Source organism: Periophthalmus magnuspinnatus, chromosome 3 (genome assembly GCF_009829125.3).
Source record: "Periophthalmus magnuspinnatus isolate fPerMag1 chromosome 3, fPerMag1.2.pri, whole genome shotgun sequence".
NCBI lineage: Eukaryota > Metazoa > Chordata > Actinopteri > Gobiiformes > Gobiidae > Periophthalmus > Periophthalmus magnuspinnatus.
Window position 1 is genome coordinate 29,725,411 of NC_047128.1, and position 8,415 is coordinate 29,733,825.

Genomic DNA, 8,415 nt, shown 5'->3' on the forward strand with positions numbered 1-8,415 from the left:
TTTGTCTAATATAAAGAAAATACTACAATTTCAATATTTAGAATGTGTAACAATTGGTCATGTCCTTCATGCTCTGTTACGTTAGTGCTGCAATTACCGAGGATGTACCCTGACTCATCACCAAAGCAGCCCAGGAGAGGTCCCCTATGAGAAGACAGATGATCATAACATAACCATAATGAGGTATGTTTTGCTGTGATTGTGTGTTGTTGCTTTACTATTATTGAGATAACAAAGGCCAGTGGATTTGAATATAGTGTGCGGATGTGAGGATTACCAGACATTGCACAAGAGTGCACCATTACGATATAACACATTAAATTACATAAGCCTTTGTTACCCAGTGTGTATTATGTTTTAGGGTTAACACTGCACACTTACAGGATGAGTCATCCTCAAAAGTGTTATGCTGCTAGAACACATTTTCTATAAGATGTGCATAAATTCTGTTTAGCAGAAAGTATGAGTGAAGAAGGACAAACAAGTCAAATTAAAGGGGCTATACCAGATTTCCCCATCTATTTGAGCCAAATTTGTTTTGCCCCATCGCAGATAAGCCTTGTTTCCACTGGTTTGCTGTGGAGCGGATCGGTACATGCCGCAAGTGTCTCCACTGTCTAAAGTGAACCATACTGCTCAGTTTGAGGGGTCTAAAGCAGACCCTGGAGGGTACTAGCCCCCAGAGGAGTCTGGGGTTGGTAAGGCTTGTAAGCATGTTCCTTTTATCTGATCCGGGCATGTTTAACAACCAAAGAGATGACTGGAAAAGAGAGAACGCAGAGTCAGGTGAAAACGAATTGGCAAAAAGAAATGTAAACATAAAATAATGATTTCTCATGCTCCACAAAACAAAGCTAGTGCACAACTAACAGCTGTTTTTTGTTTATCGATGCACATCACTCACGTATAAAGATCGAACATGTTATATCTCCAGTGCATAATGCATCTAACATGAGCCAAACCCAGTGCATTACATAAAGAAATGTTAAAATTTGGTGCAGACATATGAGATAAATGTGAATTGCTTAGGACAGCCTTATAGTTATGAGTATAACGCAGATGCAATTTATTCATTAAGAAATTTTAGTTATGTTTGGGCGACGTCAGTGTCTCATGAAGCAAGGCCCTGCCCCTGTACCTGGAGCCGTGCCTGGAGAATGGAAACCAAATAGTCCAACTTCAAGCGAATCGTGCCAGTGAAAAAGAGGCTATATAAGCAGCTTATCAGGTCAAAATAAGTCAGCTGTGTGCTGTCTGAATCTAATTAGAAAGCATTTTATTGTCCAATAATCTGGACTTTATTAGCATGCAGGTAGATTTTCTATCACAGCAACTGTCTCTGACACAAGAATAAACTCAAGGAATATGTTAAGGGAGGAATAACTTTGGAAGAGCTTAAAATCAACTTAAAATTAACTAGTATTTCACATTTTTAAGACAGGTACAATGCCTCTGTTTGAAAAAGAAATCATGATTAAACCTAGTTTGGTCTTCTGTATCTTTAAATTGGCCATTTGCATTCTTTACTAATGATGTTTTTTCTGTCACAAATGCTATCTGCTGCCTATTTTGTTCAGTGCCATCAAAACAAATTCTTCTGCATAGAGATACCAGCGAAAATGCAAATAATCAGGAGTTGCCAAAGTAGCCAGTAACTTAGAGCTTCAGAATCTGAACCAATTAAGTCTATGAGGGGACAATATGAATGACAACCATAGAGACACTCGTGGCACACGGTAATTGCATACTTCTGTCTTTACTGACGCTGCACCATAGAGATGGCCTTATTTGTGAAATGCAAGGTGAAGATGGCCTGAGGTGGAATAAGTGAGGGACGGTAGCTAAGCAGAGTAGTAGCTGTGACACGGCATTATGGGAAATTACACTTACCGTGAGATTACATAAACCACTCACCAAGCAGGAATCCAGCTTCTTAAATTAAGAGAACCCATTTCAACCATCAGACAGAGCAAGGTAATGAAATAGCAGATGAGAGGTCTCAAATGCAATTTTCCATGTGGGGTTCTTTTGTGCCGCTATCTCAGAGGGTGCAATAATGATTCCGTGAATGACTTTTGTGCTCCCTATAATGGCCCACTGTAGTTAAGGCCACACTGTGTAAAATCATAATTACAATGTGATTTCAGAAAACTCAACATTTTCAGCATCTTACAAATAAATATACTCGCTTTTGCATAATTACAACTGCAATGTCATTTGAGCAGGGCATATCAGACCAGAGAGGCACACAAAACCTCTGTTAGTAACACAAAATCCATTTAGTTTCTGTCAATAAAACAAATTTGTCAAGTGTTTGCAAAGCTTGTTTACAGAAGAGATGTCTGCTTTTATTTAACAGGTTAAAGACCTTTATGTATTGGAAAAATTCTAATTACCAAATATCTTGAATTGAATATATTTACGGAGCTTTCCCAGTCAAGGTAAGGCTAAGGCACGAAGTAAATAAAATCAAATAGGCAAAAATTAAGGTGAAAATGTGCTCTTTAGAGAGAAGCACACTTCATTGACTGGTTTAATTAAAGACAAGCATTTGATTTGGCAAGTTACATTTGAAGCTATGAAGACAAAATCCCATTCATCTTATAGATGGATAGAATTCCACTGCTACTGATTCTGTATAGCACCATGATTTTGTTTTAGGGGAGTAGAAGACTGAATAAACAAGATTTTCAATAGTAATTTAAAAAGATCTTTGGACGTGCTATGCTGTCTCTGTTATTGAAAATGATACAGTGTTTATTTCATGCCTCTTTGAACCAGACAGGCTTATGGACAGTGTCTCAAATCGGCAGCCCTGGATCGCAGGAGCACCCAGCAACCATTGGGCCACTTCGGGATCAATCTTTGTTTGTAGCGGAGAATGGGATTGATTTGTGGGTTGTGTCAAAGCAGCTTTCTCTACCTGCAGCAGACACAAACAGGTAGCAACAGCATGACCCGGGCAGCTTCAGATGTGGCACTCCAGGACAAACCAGCTAAAGATTTAGCTTAAGGGTTCCTTAATGATTTCCACACAGGACTCTGCTAATATGTTTTTTTTCACATTTACTAACTAGCTCAAAAGTATAAAATCTAACAATTTCCCATTGAAAAAGCACAGACAGCTTGGATGATATTTGCAGTCCAAACTGTGTAGTGCATTCCTCACACTGTGTCAAGGCGGTGTGTGGCACAGGCAAAGTGCATAAAGCTCAGGAAATTAAAGCTGTAAAGAAAGGTTGGTCAGATAGTGGATCTCCTGACAGTTATGAGAGCCGTGCGAGGCGGAGGCACAGGCTGGACGCGTGCGGAGGGGCATGAAAAAACAAATCACGCTGATGAGCTCCTCTCCTCATTTATCTCCTTGTTCACTTTTCCTCGCCTGCTCTTCCCCTTGTTTGCTTTTGGCAGATGGATTACAACCTCCTGTCCATTGGAGTCCAAGTACACATAGCTCAAATGCTTGCTGTTCTATCAGTATCATTGCACTATTGTATATATACTATTACTATGGAAAAATAAACTAGCGGTTACTTTTCATAACCAGGACAGTTTTTGCCAGTTAAAACAGCCTTTTTTACATTTGAATAATTGCAAAACATTTCATTTAATGTCATCTGAAAGACAGCGTTTACAATTTTAATAAGTTTCTTCATCATTTATCTAACACATTCATTAATTTCAAGATTGAATTACTATTGGAGTTCTATTACAATTTTGTTTTCAATAAATGTTGGAACAGCATATCCTAAAAAGCTTGAAATGATGAGTGTGTGTGCATTGATGTGGATGACAACTGAACTAAACTGGCTTAAACCTTATTTTAATTTAAGGACACACAAAGCTGCAAAGCTCAGACTGCATTAATTAATTAGCAATTATTATTTGTCATTATAAATTTTAGTTATACTTTAATGATTTTCTTTTTTTCAAAATAATTAACTGCTTTAAAATATATATTTCAGAGTATTTCTATTACCAGAACTACAGCCTGTTGTATAGACACATTTGGTCTATTATGGAAGACACCTCCAGACTATATTTTCTGACACAATTTGAACAATGCCAGTATCTTAGCCCTGAGTTGTTGTGTGCCTTGGCTGATTTTGGGTATCTTCAGGCAGATTTGTGCCAACCATGATAACAAAATCACACACATTTATGAAAGCTCCTTTGGGAATTTATGACATTGACAGGGCAGTACAGTGCCAACACGACTGAATAACCCACTTTTGAATACAGGCCACAAATTATGCACCCGTTCACTAAATGAACTGACTGTGGCTTTGTTCACGAGTTCTGAAAGCTTGGACACAACTACCCGGATGCAGAAAAAGCAGAAGTACCGTGACAGATTACGTTTACTGTGGTTACAAACTTCTGTGGTTTGGTTATTTCAATATTCTGACTCATAATTTCTTCTCTATAAATTATCTAGCAGCTTTGGCCCTTGACCATAAAATAAATGTTGGCTTCTTTTTTTTTTTGCAAATAAAACTATATTGTATAGTATAAAATACAGCCCATTTCCTCTCATTGGAACTAATAGCTTCAAAATCACATGGGTGGGGAGATTATGCTGGTTGATGTGCATTTTCCATGTGGAACAGAAGGTTGCAATAATAAAATGGTTGGACTTCAAAACGTTTAAGGAGTCCTTTTATGTGGTGCTAAATGTAAAGCATTCTGCAATGTCTAAAACTAAAAAAATCAGTGCATCAGTGATACACATTTAATTTATTAGAATATACCTGCATGATAAAATATGGCTTAAGAATACGATTTTATGCAACTTTTAAACCTATGTAAATGCAAGTAGACAAAGCGGCATAGAGTTAAGGTGTGCAGCAGGGCTAAAGCGCATCCAGGATCTGGCAGTGGTTTTATTGCCACAGCTCTGGGGCAGATTTACGCAGGTGACGTCAGTGGCTGTGTGCCAGAGTTTCCTTTTTGGTGGCACACTGGGCCGGCCTCAGCGGGCCCTGCTCAGACTGCTGCTGCAGAGGTGCTCACTCTAAAATTCCCTTTCAGCCTCCCAGGGTTTACCTCAGGGCACACAGCCTGCAGCCAGCACCACAGCCTTTTCTGAAGCAGCTAATGTTTAGTGACTCCAGCCCAATGCAGATTTTCATTTAATTACAACATTAATGACACTGATTTAATTACTGCTCACAGATATTTGCCCGCATGAATTTTATAAACAGTGAAACGGCATGTTAGTGTTTCAATTAAAATATAAAGGTAGGTTAAATTGTAAATTCATATCACAAATTCATATTGTGCTGCCTAATTACTATGCCATTAGAAGCTTCCAAAACAATATTTTCAACAGATAATTTTAAATATAATAATCTAACTAAAGCAATGAGCAACAGTGCCTCATAACACCGTGCACAACTTTGAACCTGCTGATATCAATCTCCCTATTAAAAAAAACAACAACAACAAATGATGCTGAGTATTAAAGGAGGGAGCTCAACTTTTATCTGACAGAAACACTTTGGGCTTATGTTCACTCATCGCACACTACTCCTGCCCTCAAACCTCAACGTGACCAAACAGGATCTGCTACAACAATGCATCATGAGCCCAGGTCTAACCACCATCATACAATTAGGATTAGGTAGTTTATTCAGACTAACACTGCAGCACATTGCTATTGTCTAAACTCTATACAGATATTTCAACAAATTATAATATCAAGAAAATAATAGTGTTTTTGCTGACCTTTTAGAGTATACATAAACCAAGCAAGATAAGGCAAGGCAAGTAGCATGACATGGGCAGAAACAGGTTTGAGCTGTATAAACCAAGTCAAATACAACTTTAACTGTTTCTGTGACAGTATTAACATTACTAAAATGCATTATTAAAAAACTACCAACAAATGTATAATCAAACTAACTCATTAAAAACAAATTATAGCTTATATATTTTATCCTGCAACAGCAACAAGTGGAATCTCATGCTGTTCACAAGCAAAAATAGGCTGACTACAGTTATATTATAAAAACGGCCAGCGTATACATCAAGTAGCTTTGTAGATTATAATTATATATCATTTTAAGGTATATGACATCATCAGGTTTACAGAAGAGTTAGCCCAGAGCCAAAAGTTGTGGTAAGATAAAAGTTCTCCCTGTTTTAACTAATGCTGGAGGCTCATGAATTACACTGAACGTGCCTTTAAACCACTTAGCATAAAACACTTACTTGTTATCATATTTTTTGAGTGTCAATATTACAGCAAGTGATTTATTCGTTCAGCAGGGTGTAATTGAAAACAATGGAGCCAGTTTAGCACAGAGAGGAGAACTTTCAGAGTGTGGTGTTACATACTTTACAACCACTTTTGGAGCTAATTGTATGGCTCTAATAAAAACTTTTGCCCTTATACATATTCCCATGTGCTGCACATTTCCTAGCGTTCTGCTCTTTACATCATTGCGAGGAGTAAAAGTTGTAACACACTGGGATTGGCTCCAGGACTGCTCTGTGATTAGACTGGTGTTTTAGCTGAGTACGCACTTCCCAAACGCAAGGAAGGAAAAGAAAACAATGACGGAGACGCTGTATCAAATAAGCAACAGATACTAAACCACAACTATACATAGATGGCGTCTACTACTTTGCATTAAAAGAGAATTTATATAGTTATAACCTAGGCTCATATTGATTAAATACTTCTACTTTTACTCAGCCCAATGGCCAAAACACATGCACAATATTTTGGACAAAGCATTAAAGCATTTTTGTGCACACGTCCACTCCTACAGAGTAAAGAGTCACAACATAAGGTTCCCAGGGCCACTGTAACAAAGACATTGTACTTACACAAAACTTTGTGCAAAACGAAAAGGAGGAAAGTCACTGAAGCAACAAGTCTGTTCTTTCCGCGGTGTTTTCAAGGTGATGATCCGAAAATCCTCCGAGGAAATCCCGGACAACTCCAGGATGAGTGCACACCAACTACGGAGAGCAAACATAGCAGCATTTTGAGCGATCATCTTTTTCAAAATGTTCACAATCTTTAGTTTAAAGCGGTAAATGCTGTGATTGTCCAGGTTTAGGACTGGAAAAAACGGCTCTCGGGCTTTTACAGGCGATAACAGACAGACTTCCTTTTAAAAAATGTCAAAAATGCCAAAGATTATCGCTATGCCAAAAGCAGGGGTGTTGCAACAGCGATCACAAATCGGCCATTTATCTGAGCGCTGGACATTGGACACAGGCGGATCTCTACTGCGCCATGTGAGGAGTACGCGCGCAACTGAAAGAAAGCTTCTTTTATAGGACACACGAGTACAAGTCTACAACTAAACTTACCTGCTCACTGATTTTTCTTATAAAATTGTCCCTTTTTGGTGATGGGATTTTACTAAATATGTTTTTTTTATAAATTGAAGTTTTTCGTGAGTTTCTGGGCCAGCCAGGAAGGTGTAGGTGAATCGCTTCGCGCACTGTCAGAGATGCGAAGAATGCTCGGAATGAGAAGAGGAATGAAATGAACGCGAAGAGCGAGTTTGCGTCGGGGGCGGGGCTAGAGGTGGCGTCATCCCGAGCTCCGGAGCACAGGGTCCAACAGAGAGCCGAGAGCCGAGAGAGCCGTGAGAGCCCGGGCAACAGCCACAGGGAGCGGCCAGAGACTGGGGCCGGGGTCGGGGCAAAAGCAAGGGGAATGTGGCCTTCATGGACACTGCGAAAATCTCATTTCATCCAGTCACTCTGATCTTTGTGGCACCTAGACCCCAAGACAGTGCGTCTGCTCATCTGCTGTAGCTCTGATAAACGTGAATGATGTGGTTTAGGCTGCCTTGTTTCAGATGATGGTTTTAGATGTAAGCCCAGCATGCCTGGTTTAAATACTTGCATTTGTAAGTAAGTTGTGCTAAACTGTTGTGCAACAGGTGTTTATAAGCTTTTTTTTTTTTTACATTTTCTTCTGGACCAAAGCATTTTTTGCTCCTTACTGTCATGATCATTTGGACTAGTCTAGGCTTAACCAAACGCTCGGTTTCATTCAGGTGTACTCTGGCCTGGCTGTTGCTTTAAGTCCTATGTATAAATCTACTTTTGATAAATGAAAGTGAGGAGCATTTGAGTTTGCTGCTGACAGACACCAGATGATGGACCTGTCTGAACAAGCCAGTCATTAGAGGCAGGGTGTTTTGACACCGTTCCTTCAGGAGAAACAACTTGTGACAGACTGGCACATCCATTCACAGCACCACTAACACTTGTCTGTGCATGTTTAACCCAAGCATTAGACCGTTCGATTTCAGACAGTAAGTAAAATAATAATTACATTATGGCACATAAAGATAACTATAGGCTGACTGTGATTAAAACATTAAAGATGTGTAATCTTTGAGGAAAAAATGGGTGGCAGTAACTCTTAAAGTTATGTAGTGATTG

The 8,415-nt window shown here is 39.1% G+C and overlaps 1 protein-coding gene across 5 annotated transcripts in view; it reads right to left on the reverse strand.

The window, feature by feature from the left end:
• The window catches only part of tead1b (TEA domain family member 1b), a 29,880-nt gene extending 22,344 nt beyond the window's left edge, over nucleotides 1–7,536 (reverse strand). For 2 of the 5 annotated variants that reach the window (XM_033987041.2, XM_033987033.2), the window contains exons 1-2: nucleotides 7,327–7,536; nucleotides 6,835–6,969 (exon numbers count right to left, since the gene is read on the reverse strand). The gene's annotated coding sequence lies outside the window, so the exon portion shown is untranslated. The remainder of the gene's footprint in view (nucleotides 1–6,834; nucleotides 6,970–7,326) is intronic. The other 3 variants (XM_033987056.2, XM_033987049.2, XM_055229369.1) reach the window with 2 other exon arrangements.
• Nucleotides 7,537–8,415: the final 879 nt, after the last annotated feature.